Source organism: Thalassophryne amazonica, chromosome 5, assembly GCF_902500255.1.
Source record: "Thalassophryne amazonica chromosome 5, fThaAma1.1, whole genome shotgun sequence".
In the NCBI taxonomy this organism is placed as follows: Eukaryota; Metazoa; Chordata; class Actinopteri; order Batrachoidiformes; family Batrachoididae; genus Thalassophryne; species Thalassophryne amazonica.
In genome coordinates, this window is record NC_047107.1 from 7,162,794 (window position 1) to 7,182,647 (window position 19,854).

Sequence of the window (19,854 nt, forward strand, 5' to 3'; positions counted from 1 at the left end):
ATAAAGCTCAAGTAAGAAAAACAAACAGCTTCCAGTAAACATTCATCACATTTTGAAGGATAAGCTTCGTATCCATTTCAAATACAAGCACAATAAATCTTTTGTGACATTATGATCTCAGTGCTCTTGTTTTGTTGTGCACAGCTGCCCGGGTTATCAGGGAGCCTTCAACCTCGTCCCACCAAATCAACCACAGCTTTGTTGTGTTTGTTAGAAAAGATCGTCTCTGCTTCATCTCCCACCTGAGCGCTGCCTTCCTTTCAAGTGCACAAGATGAACTGAAACACTCAGCCGTGATACGAGAGCAGGTTGGCTCTCACTGCGGTATTGTATCACTTCCTGTTCCAGAGCACAGCAGTGTTTTGCTGTATCTGTTAGCTGTTTAATCTGCACAGTTAGATTGATCTAGATAACTAGATAACGAGTTGTTTGACAGTGTAATCTTCACGTGCCTTAACTAAAGCACTCTCTCTTCTGAATCACCTCTAAATTATTTACACATTATTCACTTTGTGTGTTTTTAGGAATCCGCTAGCTTAGCGCAGCTACTATCTCTTAGCCGGTTTAGCATGGCGGCTTCTCCTGTCTCTCCCGCACTTTTCTGCTCTGGGTGTGAAATGTTTAGTTATTCCTTGGCCTCCTTTAGCAGTAATGGTACTTGTAATAAGGTAGCTTATTCGTAGCATGCACAGCCTCCTCAAAAACGACCGGTTCTCCTGCAACACTCACAATAAAACAGATTTACAAAAGGCTGAGGATATTACCTCCAATGAAGTATGATATCTCGGCAACGAGGTGGAGATACGTCTGGTCTTTATGGAGTGAGATGATGTTGAGTAGATGGGTGACAGCTGTCAAGAGGTAATGAGCGACAGCTGTCACCCCCGGCTGTGTCCATGGCGGCAGCGCCCTCTCGTGCCTGAAGCCCGCACTTCAGGCAGAGCGCCCACTGGTGATGGGCCAGCAGTACCTCCTCTTCTGGCGGCCCACACACAACAGGACCCCCCCCTCAACGGGCGCCTCCTGGCGCCCGACCCGGCTTGTTGGGGTGTCGACGGTAGAAGTCGGCCAGGAGGGCCAGATCCAGGATGAAGCTCCTCTTCACCCAGGAGCGTTCTTCGGGTCCATACCCCTCCCAGTCCCCAAGTACTGGAACCCCCGACCCATCCGATGGACGTCCAGGAGCCGGCGCACCGTCCAAGCCGGCCCCCCGTCGATGATCCGAGCAGGAGGGGGCGCCGGTCCGGGAGCACAGAGGGGTGAGGTGTGATGAGGTTTGATATGGGACACATGGAAAACCGGATGGATCCGCAGTGAAGCCGGGAGTTGGAGCTTCACTGCGGATCCATCCGGCAGGACTGAGGACTTTGAGGATCTTGAAGGGGCCAATGTACCTGTCCTGAAGTTTCGGGGAGTCCACCTGGAGGGGGATGTCCTTCGTGGCAAGCCACACCTCCTGCCCGGCTGGTAAGCAGGGGCCGGGGATCGCCGGCGGTCTGCATGGGTCTTCGCCCTCGTCCGGGCCTTCAACAAGGCAGAGCAGGGCACACTGACCTCTCCCTCCACCACGGGAAACAACGGGGGCTGATACCCCAAACACACTTCAAATGGGGAGAGGCCAGTGGCCGAAGACACCTGGCTGTTATGCGCATACTCAATCCAGGCCAGATGGTTACTCCAGGCCATCGGGTGCGCGGATGTGACGCAGCGGAGGGTCTGTTCCAGTTCCTGGTTGACCCGCTCTGCCTGTCCGTTCATCTGTGGATGGTACCCGGACGAGAGGCTCACGGTGGCCCCCAGTTCCCTGCAGAAGCTCCTCCAGACGTGTGAGGATCTGAGACGATGTCGGAGGGTATCCCATGCAGATGGACAACGTGGTGGACCAGGAGGTCTGCTGTCTCCTGGGCTGTTGGGAGCTTCGGGAGGGCCACGAAGAGGGCCGCCTTGGAGAAACGGTCCACTATCGTGAAGATGGTGGTGTTGCCCTGGGACGGCGGGAGGCCCGTGACGAAATCCAGGCCGATGTGGGACCAGGGGCGATGAGGCACCCGGCAGCGGCTGGAGGAGTCCTTGGGCCTGCGTGTGTACTGCCTTGCCCCTGGCACAGGTGGTGCAGGCCTGGATATATTCCCGGACGTCTGCCTCCATAGACGCCCACCAGAAGCGCTGCCGGACAACTGCCACGGTCCTTCGCACCCCTGGATGACAGGAGAGCTTGGAACCGTGACAGAAGTCCAAGACTGCAGCTCTGGCCTCTGGTGGGACGTACAGACGGTTCTTCGGACCTGTTCCTGGGTCCGGGCTCCGTGCCAGGGCCTCCCGGACGGTTTTCTCCACGTCCCAGGTGAGGGTGGCCACGATAGTGGACTCAGGCAGGATGGGCTCTGGTGGATCTGACAGTGCAGTTTTGACCTCCTCTTCGTGTACCCGGGACAAGGCATCCGACCTCTGGTTCTTGGTCCCGGGGCGATAGGTGATCAGGAAGTCAAAACGCCCGAAGAACAGTGACCAGCGGGCTTGCCTGGGGTTCAGCCGCTTGGCGGTCCTGATATACTCCAGGTTCCGATGGTCAGTGAAAACCGTGAATGGCTCAGACGCTCCCTCCAACAGGTGTCTCCACTCCTCAAGAGCCTCTTTCACGTCAAGGAGTTCTCGATTGCCGACGTCATAGTTCCGTTCAGCCGGGGTCAACCTGCGTGAAAAGTAGGCACACGGGTGAAGAACCTTATCGGTCTCTCCGCTCTGGGACAGCACGGCTCCTATCCCTGAGTCAGAGGCGTCCACTTCAACCATGAACTGGCGGCTAGGGTCGGGCTGCACCAAAACTGGCGCAGTAGAGAACCGTCGTTTCAACTCCTTGAACGCGGCTTCGCACCGATCCGACCAGGTGAAGGGGACTTTTGGAGAGGTCAGGACTGTCAGGGGGCTAACTACCTGACTGTAGCCCTTAATGAACCTCCTATAGAAATTAGCGAAACCGAGGAACTGTTGCAGCTTCCTACGGCTTGTTGGTTGGGGCCAATCTCTCACCGCCGCAACCTTGGCCGGATCAGGGGCAACAAAAACAATGTCGGACTCTGTAGTTTTCTCTGGGCCCTCCCCAGTCGGACCGGGAGTGACATGTTTAGCCGCATGTTCTCCTTGAATTGCTGGCTGTCTGAGTGGTGTCCAAAAAATGAGGTGGGCTTCATAGATAATTGGCAAGGCTTGTGGGGAAAACCTGGTCTTGTTAGGAGAGACGGCATCCATCCCACTTTGGATGGAGCAGCTCTCATTTCTAGAAATCTGGCCAATTTTCTTAAATGCTCCAAACTGTGACTATCCAGGGTTGGGACCAGGAAGCAGAGTTGTAGTCTTACACACCTCTCTGCAGCTTCTCTCCCCCTGCCATCCCCTCATTACCCCATCCCCATAGAGACGGTGCCTGCTACCAGACCACCAATAACCAGTAAAAATCTATTTAAGCATAAAAATTCAAAAAGAAAAAAATAATATAGCACCTTCAACTGCACAACAGACTAAAACAGTTACATCTGGTCGATTAAACATTAGGTCTCTCTCTTCTAAGTCCCTGTTAGTAAATAATATAAAAGACTTCTAGTGTAATGAAACTTATTCCCCACTGCTGGGTAGTCCATCAGAGTAAATGTAAATGTTATTAAGAAATGATCAGACAGAAGGGAGTTTTCAGGGAATACTGTTAAGTCTTCAATTTCCATACCATAAGTCAGAACAAGATCTAAGATATGATTAAAGTGGTGGGTGGACTCATTTACATTTTGAGCAAAGCCAACTGAGTCTAATAATAGATTAAATGCAGTGTTGAGGCTGTCATTCTCAGCATCTGTGTGGATGTTAAAATCGCCCACTATAATTATCTTATCTGAGCTAAGCACTAAGTCAGACAAAAGGTCTGAAAATTCACAGAGAATCTCATAGTAACGACCAGGAGGACAATAGATAACAACAAATAAAACTGGTTTTTGGGACTTCCAATTTGGATGGACAAGACTAAGAGTCAAGCTTTCAAATGAATTAAAGCTCTGTCTGGGTTTTTGATTAATTAATAAGCTGGAATGGAAGATTGCTGCTAATCCTCCGCCTCGGCCCGTGCTACGAGCGTTCTGGCTGTTAGTGTGACTCGGGGGTGTTGACTCATTTAAACTAACATATTCATCCTGCTGTAACCAGGTTTCTGTAAGGCAGAATAAATCAATATGTTGATCAATTATTATATTATTTACTAACAGGGACTTAGAAGAGAGAGACCTAATGTTTAATCGACCAGATTTAACTGTTTTAGTCTGTGGTGGATTTAAGAAAATTGGCCAGATTTCTAGAAATGAGAGCTGCTCCATCCAAAGTGGGATGGATGCCGTCTCTCCTAACAAGACCAGGTTTTCCCCAGAAGCTTTGCCAATTATCTATGAAGCCCAACTCATTTTTTGGACACCACTCAGACAGCCAGCAATTCAAGGAGAACACGCGGCTAAACATGTCACTCCCGGTCCGATTGGGGAGGGGCCCAGACAAAACTACAGAGTCCGACATTGTTTTTGCAAAGTTACACACCGATTCAATGTTAATTTTAGTGACCTCCGATTGGCGTAACCGGGTGTCATTACTGCTGACGTGAATTACAATCTTACCAAATTTACGCTTAGCCTTAGCCAGCAGTTTCAAATTTCCTTCAGTGTCACCTGCTCTGGCCCCCGGAAGACAATTGACTATGGTTGCTGGTGTCGCTAACTTCACATTTCTCAAAACAGAGTCACCAATAACCAGAGTTTGATCCTCGGCGGGTGTGATCACCGAGTGGGAAAAACGGTTATAAATGTGAACGGGTGGGCGGTGTACACGGGGCTTCTGTTTAGGGCTACGCTTCCTCCCTCACAGTCACCCAGTCGGGCCTGCTTCCCCGGCTGCTCGGGATCTGCCAGAGGGAAACTAACAGCGGCTAAGCTACCTTGGTCCGCACCGACTACAGGGGGCCGTGCTAGCTGTAGAATTTTCCACGGTGCGGAGCCGAGTCTCCAATTTGCCCACCTGCCTCCAAAGCTACGAATAATCTAACTTATTACAAGTACCATTACTGCTAAGGAGGCCGAGGAATAACTAAACATTTCACAGACCCAGAGCAGAAAAGTGCGGGGAGAGACAGGAGAAGCCGCCATGCTAAAACCGGCTAAGACCAACACAGTGCAGAGTAGCTACCTAAACTCTGTAAGTGAGATAGAGTATCTTCGTCATAGTTTTACATCCTCATTGAAGACAACATTTGGGATGCTGTACTCCTCTGAAAAAGAGAGCTTTAATCGGGAAGTTGCCTGACTCCGTGGTATAACTCACAAACTCGCAGCTTAAAGCAGATAACCCGTAAGTTGGAGAGGAAATGGCGTCTCACTAATTTAGAAGATCTTCACTTAGCCTGGAAAAAGAGTCTGTTGCTCTATAAAAAAGCCCTCCATAAGCTAGGACATCTTACTACTCATCACTAATTGAAGAAAATAAGAACAACCCCAGGTTTCTTTTCAGCACTGTAGCTAGGCTGACAAAGAGTCAGAGCTCTATTGAGCCAAGTATTCCTTTAGACTTTAACTGTAATGACTTCATGACTTTCTTTGCTAATAAAATTTTAACTATTAGAGAAAAAATTACTCATAACCATCCCAAGACGTATCGTTATCTTTGCTGCTTTCAGTAATGCCGGTATTTGGTTAGACTCTTTCTCTCTCCGATTGTTCTGTCTGAGTTTATTTTCATTAGTTACTTCCTCAAACCATCAACATGTCTATTAGACCCCATTCCTACCAGGCTGCTCAAGGAAGCCCCTACCATTAATTAATGCTTCGATCCTAAATATGGATCAATCTATCTTTATTAGCTGGCTATGTACCACAGGCTTTTAAGGTGGCAGTAATTAAACCTTTACTTAAAAAGCCATCACTTGACCATCACTTGAGCCTTCAGCTTTCAGGCTCCTCTTCTGTGGAACCAGCTTCCAATTCAGATCAGGGAGACAGACACCCTCTCTACTTTAAGATTAGGCTTAAAACTTTCCTTTTTGCTAAAGCTTATAGTTAGGGCTGGATCAGGTGACCCTGAACCATCCCTTAGTTATGCTGCTATAGACTTAGACTGCTGGGGGTTCCCATGATGCACTGTTTCTTTCTCTTTTGCTCTGTATGCACCACTCTGCATTTAATCATTAGTGATCGATCTCTGCTCCCCTCCACAGCATGTCTTTTTCCTGGTTCTCTCCCTCAGCCCCAACCAGTCCCAGCAGAAGACTGCCCCTCCCTGAGCCTGGTTCTGCTGGAGGTTTCTTCCTGTTAAAAGGGAGTTTTTCCTTCCCACTGTCGCCAAGTGCTTGCTCACAGGGGGTCGTTTTGACCGTTGGGGTTTTTCCGTAATTATTGTATGGCCTTGCCTTACAATATAAGCGCCTTGGGGCAACTGTTTGTTGTGATTGGCGCTATATAAATAAAATTGATTTGATTTGATTTGATTTGAACCTCAACTAGATTTTACAGATTGTTTGCTTCATATTTGCTCCTTATTCTCCTGTGTTCTTTAAACACTGATGCTGAACAGAACAACTGAGCTGCCAGTTAAAAAAAAAAAAACGATTGTTTTCCAACAAGAGACAGGTCCATCATTATTTGGACAGTCAGAAGTTTTTGTAAGGGTGGAGTGGGTGGAGAAAGGCGGCAGGAGTGATTTGGGACCAAAGAATATCAGCAAGAGTGAAGAGGAAAGTCTACAAGACAGTAGTGAGACCAGCTATGTTGGACAGCTTAGAGATGGTGGCGCAAACAAAAAGACACGAGGCGGAGCTGGAGATGTAGCGATTCTCTTTGGGAGTGACGAGGATGGACAGGATTAGAGATGAACATATCAGAGGAACAGCTCAGGTGGGACAGTTTGGAGAGAAAGTCAGAGAGGTGAGATTGAGATGGTTTGGACATGTGCAGAGGAGGGACCCAGGTCTATAGGGAGAAGGATGCTGAGGATTGAACCACCAGGCAGGAGGAGAAGAGGGAGGACAAAGAGGAGATTTATGGATGTACTGAGGGAGGACATGCAAGTGGTTGGTGTGACAGAGGAAGATACAGAGGACAGGGTGAGATGGAAACGATTGATCATCAGGATCGAGGATCAGCCCTGATTTTAGTGACAGATTAATAATTTCCAACACAGTAGGCCGTGGTGCAGAAGCTAGTGCAAACTAACAGCTAATGAAAACACTAACCACTCCTAAGGTTCACACAGGATTAAAATAATGAGCTAACATTATATTAATTATATTATATTAATTATAATTATATTAATATGTCTGTGACTTCATTTACATCATCATGATGAAATGAAGGCATTGGTGTTAATGTCAGTCCAACCTGGTCTCACAGCAAGTCGTGATTCAGCAGCACAAAATATACATTAATCTACTGGTTCATAATATTGTGACGAAAAGATTAGGTATAGTTAAGTTAGGGTCGGGGGTAGGACTAGGGTTAGGAATTGTGAGTTTAAAAAAAACGCATCATGAAAATTTGACTCATTCATCACGGGAGCACGAAAAAAACCCTGTGAGACTGGGCTGTGTAAGCCAGCCACTGGGCCACCAAGATGCCCAAATGTTTACAAATTTAATCAAGAATGATAAAATGTATCATTTTCATTTCTATGTAGCAGCTGCACTCTGTGTTGTGTTGTTTGACTCCGTCCATTCGGAGTCCATGACTCCGACAAAGTCACAATCCTTGACATGGGAGGCAGACTCTCTAAACTAGGACTTTGGCCTTGTGAGCAGAGAATCCTTTTGAGCTGTTGGGGAGTGAAGTTTACTAACTACATATGCACAGCGACATCTGCTGGCCTCTTTACATCTATACATCAGTAAAAACATTTTATTATCATCTGTTATCATCTGTTGCCAAGTGCTTGCTCACAGGGGGTCGTTTTGACCGTTGGGGTTTTACATAATTATTGTATGGCCTTGCCTTACAATATAAAGCGCCTTGGGGCAACTGTTTGTTGTGATTTGGCGCAATATAAATAAAATTGATTTTGATTTGATTTGATTTTGATATCATCTGAATTATTAAAGAACTTACAATCAAATAATATAAATTATGTTGTCCCTTTGCTTGGGGAGAGGTTCTTAGGTCTGGTGTGGCCTCCATGGTCAGTGTGGCACTTTATGTTCGTGTGGGACCTAGATGTGGTTTGTGGCCTGGATGCTCTCAGGTGGTGTTCATAATCAGTTGCTGTGCGATGGATGTGTGCTGGAATGTGGGTTGTTGGCTGCTTGTTCAGAACTCAGGTAGGGCCTAATCTTCTTGCAGTGGGCGGACTTGTGTCCTGTACCCATATTTGGGAAGATACGCAATCACTCCACTGCACCTCTGGTGTTTTTTGTTCAGTCAGATGGCTTCTCCAACCACCGGTGTCCACCACGGTGTACAAGAATTGCCACCCCTTGAGGCATCCAAAACTTTCAGGCCACAGCTGCCCGCTGCAACTTCAGCAATGGAAGCTTTGAACATTGACCATTCTGGTTCAATGCCCCCAACCTCCACAGGGATGCTAGAAAAGCTCTGCCAGAGGTGTGAGTTGAAGATCTGTTGGACAGTGGACTCCTCCAGATGTTCCCAGCTCACCCGCACTATCAGTTTGGCCTTAACAGGTCTGTCCAAACTCCTCCCCCACTCTCTGATCCAACTGTTCCAGAAACCAACCTGTGCAACATTTCCTGTATGTTTGTTTTGTGAATTGTTTTGTAATTTCTGTCTGTAGCATGGCCCAAGCAGAGGGTCACCCCTTTGAGTCTGGTCTGCTTGAGGCTTCTTCCTCAGAGGGAGTTTTTCCTTACCATTGTTGCTCTGGGGGTTGGAGGTTAGACCTTACTTGTGTGCAAGGTTGGGTAGGATTACTTTGAAAGAATACATGTGGATTACATGTATGTATGTACATAGATTTGGATGACTTGTAATCTGATTACTTTTGGATTACATTTCAAAGTAATCCTACCCAACCCTGCTTGTGTGAAGCGCCTTGAGGCAGCCTTGTTGTGATTTGGCTCTATATAAATGAAATAAATTGAATTAAATTTAACTCACCACGAGATGGTGATCAGTTGACAGCTCTGCCCCTCTTTTCACTTGAGTGTTCAGAACATGCGGCCTCAGATCAGATGATACAATCACAAAATTGATCATCATTGTTTGGCCTATGGTGCTCTGGTACAATCTACACTTATGAGCATCCTTATGTTCAAACATGGTGTTCGTTATGGACAGTCCATGACTAGCACAGGCGTCCAATAACAAACGACCTTTCGGGTTTAGATCGGGGAGGCCATTCCTCCCAGTCACTGCTCTCCAGGTGTCTCTGTCATTGCCCACGTGTGCGTTGAAGTCCCCCAGCAGAACAATGGAGTTCCCCACCGGAGTCCCATACAGGACTCCATTCAGGGACTCCAAGACGGCCCAATACTCCAAACTGCTGTTTGGTGCATACACACAAGTTTTATGCACAAGAGTTGGAGGACGTTGGAAGATTGTCGGTTAAACCTGTCAGAAATCTTGGGGTGATGTTTGACAGTGGTTTTAACTTTTACAAAGAAATCGACTCTGTGGTCAAATTGCGCTTTTATCAATTACGGCTTTTAGTGAAGGTGAAGCCTTTTTAAAACTGTGTACATCTGGAAAAAGCCATTCATGCTTTTATTAGTTCTCAGCTGGACTATTGCAATGGGCTTCACGTTGGAGTCTCCCAGTCTTCCCTCAGTCAACTTCAGCTGGTTCAAAATGCTGCAGCACGTCTGTTAACTAACACACATAGACCTGAACACATCACCCCAGTCCTCTATGCTCTGCATTGGCTTCCAGTTCAGACTAGAATTGATTTTAAAATTCTTATGTTTGTTTTTAAACCTGTGAATGGTTTGGCCCCACCACACTCAATGAGCTTTGCAATAATGCCTCACATTCACCCTAATGTTAGGGTGCTGCAATACAAGGCACTCACTACACACTGGGAGCAATAGGGGATTAAGGACCTTGCCCAAGGGCCCTTAGTGATTTTCCGTTCAGCCTGGGATTTGAACCGAGGATCCTATGGTGTCAAGCCCAATGCTTAACCACTAGACCATCACCTGACTTTCCACTTTTCACCCAATGACAAATGTTTGTGGACATTTCTGTGTGGAGGAAAGACAAAAACATCAAGCTGGAAAAGAGTGATTTTATTTTTTTGATTCCTTTTTTTACATTGATATGCAATTTCCTTTGTACATTCCACTGCTTTGTGAGTCTCAGACATTTCTAGCCATTTCTAGCACCAAAACAATTCATCCACATGAATAAAAATGTATTTTTTCCATTAACATTTTAATAATTTACAAACCATGCATTTCATTTTGTTTTCAGTTTTTGAGTCAAAATATTTCTACAGACAGGATTCTTGACAAATATGCGACACACATTATGAAAGGTGAGATTGTTGTGAACATTCTGATGGAACAACATATAGGAATTATATTTTTAAAAGTACCTTAAGATAGGAATAACTGAAATTATGGTAAAATCTACAAAAAACACCTGGACCACAAAGAGTGAAGGGTTGAAAACATAAGAAATAGAATCAGAATTGAATTTATTGGCAAGTAAGTTCTCACTTTCAAGGAATTTCATCTGGTGTCATTGGTGCATAAACAATAATAATAAAAAAAAAATTCTGTAAGAAGTAATAGGTGCATAAAAAACAATAATGTCAGGCATGGTGGCAGCGTGGCCCATAACAGGTGGACACAAATGCAAGTTCTCACCAGGGATGGAGAAAGTACAAGGTTTAATCATCAAAGCAAGCAGGGAGTCGGTACACAGGTGATCCAGCAGTGAGGCAACGGTAACAGACAGGTGAAAGGCTGAGGCGTGGTTCAACAGACAGGCACAGGTCAAAATACACAGCGAGGAGGCAATCAGAGACAAAGGCAAACTCAAGGTCGAGGACAAAGCAAGGTCAAAAATCCGGCAGGCAAAAAACAAGGCAAAGGAGTACTTGAAACTATCAATCAATCAATCAATCAATTTCTTTATATAGCGCCAAATCACAACAAACAGTTGCCCCAAGGCGCTTTATATTGTAAGGCAAGGCCAGACAATAATTACGTAAAAAACTTGGTTAGAGATGCCACGAAGTAGGTGGCAGTGCCTTAACCGTATATGTGTTGCAGGCCACAGGGGCCACTTCCATCCTTGTCAAGGGGAGTGCTAACCTTCTCTCCTGTCACACAACACTAATGCTGGAGAGTGACATGAAATCAACAATCTGGCAGTGAGTAGTGAGACTGTGAGGGCTTAAATAACTGGTGCTGTAATTAGAGGAGAAATGAGAAGCAGGTGTGCAGAAGGTGTTGGAAGGGGGTGTGACTGGGAAAGACAAAAGTACTGCAAGAGAGAGCAGTGAGGCAAAAGCAAAGTGAACTAGGGCAAGATAACTAAGTGGCTGAAAAACCAATGGTGCAAAGCAAGTAAAGTAAGTGGCAAAAAACTAACAGTGTATAACGTGACTTGTTCCAGACAAGCAATAATGCATGAGCAAAACAAAAGGGGAAACCAAACTAGGAAATAACGTGACTAATCCAAATAGCAGGAAACAGTGACAGCAGTGTACCAGATGGTGGTGGAAGAGGAGAGGATAGACTCAATGATGGCACTGCAGAAGCTCACAATCACTGTTTTTGGCAGGATGAACTTCCTAAGCGGCCACAGAAAGTACATCTTCTGTTGTGCTCTCTTGGGGAAAGTGCTGACGTTTCACTCCCACGTGAGGTCCTGGATGATGATGATCCCCAGGTAGCAGAAGGACTCAACACACAAAAACAAACAAAGAAATGCGCACCAAAACACCAAGGCAGTTGTCCACGGCACAATCTTGTTGAAAATCTGAGAAGCTTTGTGCTGAATGTGGCTGTGTCTGAGCAGTGTGAAGCATTATGTGTTTGAGTGACAGCCTCACAGTCGTGGATTTGTTCCAGTTTGCTGCTTAAGCACCTGATAAAGACTTTGACCTGTTCCAGATGTTTATTCTGTCTTCCAAATGAGGTGTTTCTGCTTTTTGTCCAATTCGTTATTATGTTTTCCCCACCTCTCTGTCTTAATTTCTCTGTCACCATTTATCTATTTCCTTTTCTTTCTTTTTTTTTTTTACATTTTTGATATGTTTGTTTTGTGTACCACTTTGTCATTTTTTCTGTTGTTATATTTTAGTTTTGGAGCTATGGAGAGTTTTGGAGAAGAGACAAACACATCTATCAGTTGTAAATAAATGTGGGAAACAGTAGGCCAGTTTCCATTATCCATTTCCATTGCCTAGTAGCAAAATGAAAATACAGAGCATCCAGAAAGTATTCACAATGCTTCACTTTTTCCATATTTTGTTATGTTACAATCTTATTCCAAAATGGATAAATTCTTTTTCCCCCTCAAAATTCTACACACAATACCCCGTAATAACTCTGTGAAAAACCTCATTCTGAGATTTTTGCAAATTTATTAAAAATAAAAAAACTAAAAATGACATGTCCTTAAGTATTCACTGCCTTTGTCATGAAGCTTAAAATTGAGCTCAGCTGCATCCTGTTTCCACTGATCATCCTTGAGATGTTTCTACAGCTTAACTGGAGTCCACCTGGGGCAAATTCAGTTGATTGGACATTATCTGGAAAGACACACACCTGTCTACATATAAGGTCCAACAGTTGATAGTCAGAGCACAAACCAAGCATGGAGTCAAAGGAATTGTCTGTAGAAACAGGATTGTCTTGAGGCACAAATCTGGACAAAGGTGCAGAAAAATCTCTGCTACTTTGAAGGTCCCAGTGAGCAAAGTGGCCTCGGTCATCCTTGAATGGAAGAAGTTTGGATCCACCAGGACTCTTCCTAGAGCAATCAGGGGAGAAGGGCCTTAGTCAGGGAGATGACCAAGAACCCGATGCTCACTCTGTCAGAGCTCCAGCATTCCTCTGTGGAGAGAGGAGAACCTTCCAGTAGGACAACCATCTCTGCAGCAATCCACCAATCAGGCCTGTATGGTAGAGTGGCCAGACAGAAGCCACTCTTTAGTAAAACGCACATGGCAGCCCACCTGGAGTTTTCCAATAGACACCTGAAGGACTCTCAGACCATGAGAAACAAAATTCTCTGGTCTGATGAGACAAGATTGAACTCTTTGGTGTAATGTTTGGAGGAAACCAGGCACCATCCCTACAGTGAAGCATGGTGGTGGCAGCATCATGCTGTGGGGATGTTTTTTAGCAGCAGGAACTGGGAGACTAGTCAGGATTGAGGGAAAGATGAATGCAGCAATGTACAGAGACATCCTGGATGGAAACCTGCTCCAGAGCGCTCTTGACCTCAGACTGGGGCGACGGTTCATCTTTCAGCAGGACAATGACCCTAAACACACAGCTTAATCAGGCAATTTGAAAAAGTGAAATAGAAACTTTTTTTTCAGTATTACAGGACACATGATGTACAGAAAGTGTCACTTGACATTCTAAAATACACAACATGGTACGTGTGGACAAAGTAAGTGACAGAGTGCTTGTTAATTATATGAGTGAAGCAGCGTGAAGCTCACTCATGGTACACTGTGTCCCAAACAGGAAGTGCCAAATTTTGAGTCCACAGTGAAACAGGGAATGTCCAATGTTGAGCACTTCCTAGATCAACACTTCCTGGATTGACAATAGAAGGAATCTCATTCACTGGCAAGTTGAGATTGATTGAAGCAGGAAGTGCCAAATTTTGAATCCACAGTGAAACAGGAAATGTCAAATGGAGAGAGGAGGCCAGGATGGCACTGGACTCCCCTGAAATCTGATTGGACACCCCAGGTGCCACACCAGTTGACTGACATGTCACAACACCTCATGTCTGGTTGAAAAAAGCCAGTTGCATTTTGAAACTGGTGACACATATTGACTGCGAGGTCCCTCCTGTACAGGTGTTGGTGCTGTGTACCACAAAAAGTTCTAATCCACCTTAGTTGAAGAAGAAAAATCTTCAAGCCAGATTTGAACCTGAGCAGTGCACGTCGTCTGAACTGTAGACTTCTAATAACACCAAAGTTATATTGGTGAGTAAACAACTGTATTTTATGCCAGAAATGAGGTCCGTGTTGTTAAAAGTGGTATTTCTCTGTTAATTCAGGTTGGCTTATATATACACGTTTCTCCGGTGATTTTAGATGAAGAAAACTAGCAGACAGGCAGCTGATTCATGCTCTGTTGGCTTATATGTGTTGTAAGATGCTCGGGCTGAATGAAACACAGCTACTTTATTCCTTCTTTGTTCTGTATAAAAGCTCTGGACTTCACCACGGTGCTATTGTGTTGAGAGAGCGGTGACCAAATGAAAATCGGTGAATTACATCAGTAACACCATATTTAATGATTGTTTCACAGTGGTTATGTTCAACAGCACAATACATTGAGTCTTTTATTGATAAGCAAAGACAGTTGAGTTATTTGAAGAAACACAATCCAGAAGATTATGTTTAGTTGAATAAGTCCAATAAGGAATGAAAGGACTTTTTTAATAACCTCTTAATTTTGCTGTCTGAGTGACACCAGGACAATGCATTTCACTTAAAAATACACCTGCTCCTGAGTGTTTCTCTCATTTACCCTCAAAAGTATTGGAACACTTGGTATTTCACACATTTTAATTTGTTTATGCCAGGGGTGGCCAAGTTCGGTCCTCAAGAGCCACATTCCTGACACTCTTAGTTGTCTCCCTGCTCCAACACACCTGAATCCAATGAAAGACTCGTTAGCAGACTTTTAATGAGCCTTTCATTGGATTCAGGTGTGTTGGAGCAGGGAGACAACTAAGAGTGTCAGGAATGTGGCTCTCGAGGACCAAACTTGGCCACCCCTGGTTTATGCCATTTCAAATACAAAAAAAATGTAACACTATCTTCCTTAAACACAAACTAAAAGCAAATGTCTACAACTTGATTTAAATAAATGAAAATATAAAATCCAGCTTCCTAGTGAAGTGGTGTAGAGAAGGATTTTCTTAAAAAGAAGACCTGAAAGTGCAGCTACAATTTGACAGAAAGTACATTTGAGACTAGATTTGTTGTTTTGGTGAAAGAAACATTTGTATTTCTTCATAATTGTTGTAAATAAAGTCCAAGACATATTCAGTGACTTGGAAATGTTCATGTTTCCATCCCCTGACTTGTCTGAAGAAAACATGTTGGGAAGGTGTCGTAGCACGGACCCACAACAGGGGGCGCAAAGGAACGGACAATGAATAAGCCAATAAGTAACAATTTAATGTTGTGACAACACACAACTAAACACACAAAATATATATAGTCAATTAACTCCAGGTGACGTGTGGGCAGGCTCGAAGATAGAAGACCCCCGACGAGAGATGAGCCGCGTCCCACATGGCTTCCACCACCAATGGCCTGAAGAACACCGGAGCCGCCAATTCCCGAGTCCCCAGGTGGCCTCTGTCTTCGGCTGTCGACCCTGGTACTGCTGGCAGAAAACAAGACAGGATGGATGAGTGTGAAGTCGCACACTCAGTAATCCACAGTCTGCACTCAGTTAGGAGGGAGCACCTCCACCTCCAATCACACACTCGTGCAGCTCCTGTTTAACCACTTATCTGGTTTGGGGTGTGAGGCGAAGCCGTCGCTGGTCACACCAAATGCCAATCCCACAGATAAGGACAAACACCACAGGATAACGGCTGCAAAAGAAGTTCAGATTATTACTTAACGTTCGAGTCAGCAGAGAAAATTACCTCTTCGGTAGTTGATTTCTCGGCGGGGAGGTGGAGTTGCAGTCCGGCTTATATAGTGGTGTAGATGAGTGACAGCTGGTGCGATGAGTGACAGCTGTCACTTCTTCTGGGTCTAGCACCCTCTCGTGCTTGGAGCCCGCACTCCAAGCAGGGCGCCCTCTGGTGGTGGTGGGCCAGCAGTACCTCCTCTTCAGCGGCCCACATAACAAAACAGGCAATAAAAGTGAGTCATATATATATATCAATACAGACATAATATTTGGCTTCAGTATTGAGATACAATAATTTGGCCGTATTGTGCAGCCGTACTGTGAACTAGCTGAAAAGTATGAATATTAATTGAATCCACATTTGAAAAAAATCTTAAAGTGTCAGGAGGTTATAGGGCTGTAGTTAGGCCAGAAGCTGAAGACTTTCAGCCATGCTAATGCTTCCCAGAGGTATTTCTTGAAAAAAGTCTGAAGGACCTATTTTCATAAAGGCTATGACAGTCATTGGTGTATAAGATGTACAATAGCGGGGATAGAACACACCCCTGTGGGGAATCAGTGGATGATGTTAACAGGCTAGACAGCTCACTCTATTCTTCACACCGTCACCCTCTGACATCTCTGGATCAGAAAATCCAGCATCCAACCTACTAGACTAGGATTAAGGCTAAAATTATTCAGCAATTTTTCAGCTAAAAGATGAGGTTGAAAGCAGATGAAAAATCAATGAAAAGCATCCTAGCATGATTTCCACTCCCCTCTAGATGTTTATAAAGAAGATTCAGAAGAGTTATTGTGCCATCTTGCACCAAGAGCTTTAGCTAGGAGCTCTGCCTTGATAAGCTTCTCAAAAGCTTTCATAACCAGGGAAGACAAAGCAACAGGCCTAAAATCATTAAGAGTTTGAGGGTGACCAACCTTGGCAACAGGTACCACCACAGATTGCTTCCACAGAAATGGCACCCACTGCTGGGAGAGCGACATAAGAAATATGTGGTGAAAGATTGGGCCTAGTTGCTCTGCACATACTTTAAGCAGGTGACCACTAATGTTATCTGGACCTGGACTTTTCTTAGACTTTCCTTGTTTAAAGCATGTAATAACACGATGCTCATTGAAGGAAGCGATAAATGAAGGACATGCCAAACAACTGATCTTAAGTTCAGAGTGTTTACTGCTAAAATCATGTCAGTCAAATCTGACAGAAAACCTGTTAAGGTTCTGTGCCAACAGTAAGTCAGATTTATAACCATTTAGTTCTACTCTTCTCCTCCCTCCTTCCTTAACTCCAACAATTTCTTTCATGCTGTCCCATACAGAGCCCAGGTTATTCATCCTGAGCTGTGTTTCTATTTTCTCTTTATACTTAAGTTTACCTGCCCAGATTTCCCTTTTAATGTCCTTTTGAAGCTTATATAACACCTGCAAGTTACCTTTCTTAAAAGCCATCCTCTTTTTTTTTTTCAATAAGCTCTTAAGGGATTTCGAAACCCATGGTTTACCATTTGGATACAATTTAAAAGCCTTAGTTGGAATAACTGTATTCTCACAATATAAACTCCAACTGCAGATAACATCTGTCAGTCACTTCATCAATATCAGAACAGGACTCCTTAAACATATCTCAGTCTGTACAGTCCAGGCACCGCTGGAGTGATAAACAGGCATCCACTGACCAGTCCTTCATATGCACAGTCTGGACCTTGCCCCACTGAAGAGCAGTGTGGTATGAGAGGATTAAGTGCACACAATTATGGTCAGATGGGCCTAAAGGTGGAAGAGGGATGGATTTGTATGCCTCTTTGAACAGTAGCACAGGTCCAGCATCTTATTAAGCCTGGTAGGGCATGTAACGTACTGCTGAAAATCTTTAAATGTTTTGGACAGAGGGCAGTTATTCATATCACCAAGAATGATGATTAGTAAGTAGGGAGATCTTGTTTGGAGCCGTTGAGTTGCTTGAAAATTTAGTTCACAAGCATTATTGCTGTTCGCCTTAGGATGAATACAAACAAGAGTGATGAAAAGCAGCGGAAACTCCTGAGGCAGGTAGTGAGGACGAAGTGAAACTGTGAGCAATTCAGCATCGGCAGTACAGAATTTCTCTCTGACCATGACTGATTTACACCAGTGCTTGTTCACATAGATACGCACCTGTCACCCCCCCCCCCCCCCCACCCCCCCGTGGACTTGTCTGTTGTTGCGGCGTCTCTATCCAACCAACTGGGTGACCCAAAACTCTGAGACGAACGCCTCCTCTGCGCCCCCGCTTCCTGATCCTGTTTTGCGGTGTGGTCCTTGACCCTGTTGTCCGATGGGCATGCTAAATCCCATCCTGGTGGATTAAAATCCGTCGGCGGGTCAGTGACATGGCTCCAGCGCAAAAGGCTCTCCCTGGTGTATTGAATCATCATAGGATAAAAAGGAGACAACAGGTCACCAAACCCCCAGATGGGCTGGCACGCCAGCCATGACAGCAGCAGCAGTGCCCACAGTTCCATTTTGGTTCCCCAGGGATTACGAACATGGAGGTATAGTGATACTATTTCAGTAATAAAAATAATAAAACCAAATATACGGCAGAAGGCAAGCTAAAAACAGGTTTGGCACAGACACAGACCACAGAACCTGCTGCCGGTCACTGCATGACTATGCACCCCAGTTAGTGATAAGTAGAGAAGGGAAAGGTCTCCGTGCTTCTTCCAGCCACAACAATCGGGTGCAACCAGGTCAGGACGACACATGTAGAGAAAAGGAACACTGGTTCAACTCAGATGTCTGTGCAATTAAATGATTTATTTAAGGTGCATAAAAAGACTAATGTTACGATGTTCATCAGAGTCCTCAGAAAGAATGGGTGGTGAAGCCCTTAATAAAAATCATCCACAGGTGTGATTGTTCATAAGGGGGGGTGCTGTCTTCCTGAAAATCCAACACTGAAAATGAGTGGTGTGTTCCCATCGCCACAGCTAGACTGTGGCGATGGGAACACACCACTCATTGCAACAATCACTGGAAACAACCCGCCCACAGATAAGTGAAAAGAGGCTAAAAACCGAGCATAAAATGTTCACAATAAGATAAAAAGATCAGTCATTCTGAAAACAATATACAGTAAAGACAGTAAAATTAAAGAAAACAAGTCAAGATCAACTCTTCATTTAAGCTCAAGGGTTCTAAAGAGCGAAGTTTATGAATCCACAATGCTTCCCTGCACAAGAGGGTTTTTTTTAAATAATGTCACCACTCCTGAGTGGGGCTGAGATTTTCTCAATTCCCCAGAATCTTGATGAGGCTGGAGAGCCATGTTTGGCCTGCCTCACCAGGGCATAAGTTAAATTTTAGGTTCCAACTGTTGTCTTGTGTTCAGCTACCCATAATTTTCATTGACATTTTGTTTCATTAACTTTAAAGGTTACTATACGTGTGCAGTTGCAATTGATAAATGACAATACATTTATCATCATTTATCAATGCACAATTAGCACATTTGTAAAAACCCTTGGGTGGGCTAGAAAGTCAAGTGGTCGAGGATGAAGTGATCATGTCCGACTGTGCACACATGTATCATATTTACCCAATAACCTGATCACACATGGGTACACGACATCTTACCCATATGTGGTATACCTGATACATGTGGACAACAGTGTACATGTATTGACGTAGCGTTAAGGTGCTAGCATGGGGCCGGCTGGTGGGTGAGTGGGTGGTGCGCATGGTTTCAGTGAGGGATCCTCCCTGTTCACACCCCACCCCTGATACACATCGCCATTTTATGTGGAGGTGCGTTGGGGGGGAGCACCCAGCAGCCAATATTGTGGCAGGATCGACATGCAGGCCGACCTTGACCTGCTGTGTTGACTCTGAGTGCACACAAGGGGCAGCCGAGGGACGTACCGTTTTGTGTGAGAATATGCATGGATATTTCATATGTTTGTGACCTAATCCATGACATTGTCATGGATTTCATTATCACCTGGTTATTGACTGATTGTGGATCTATGACACCTATATCATTATTAGTTATGTGC

At 44.9% G+C, this 19,854-nt stretch overlaps 1 non-coding gene across 1 annotated transcript; it reads right to left on the bottom strand.

The window, feature by feature from the left end:
- Window positions 1-11,175: 11,175 nt before the first annotated feature.
- On the bottom strand, window positions 11,176-11,303 carry LOC117511398. Its single transcript, XR_004560947.1, has one exon. It is a non-coding gene; the product is annotated as a U6atac minor spliceosomal RNA (small nuclear RNA).
- Window positions 11,304-19,854: the final 8,551 nt, after the last annotated feature.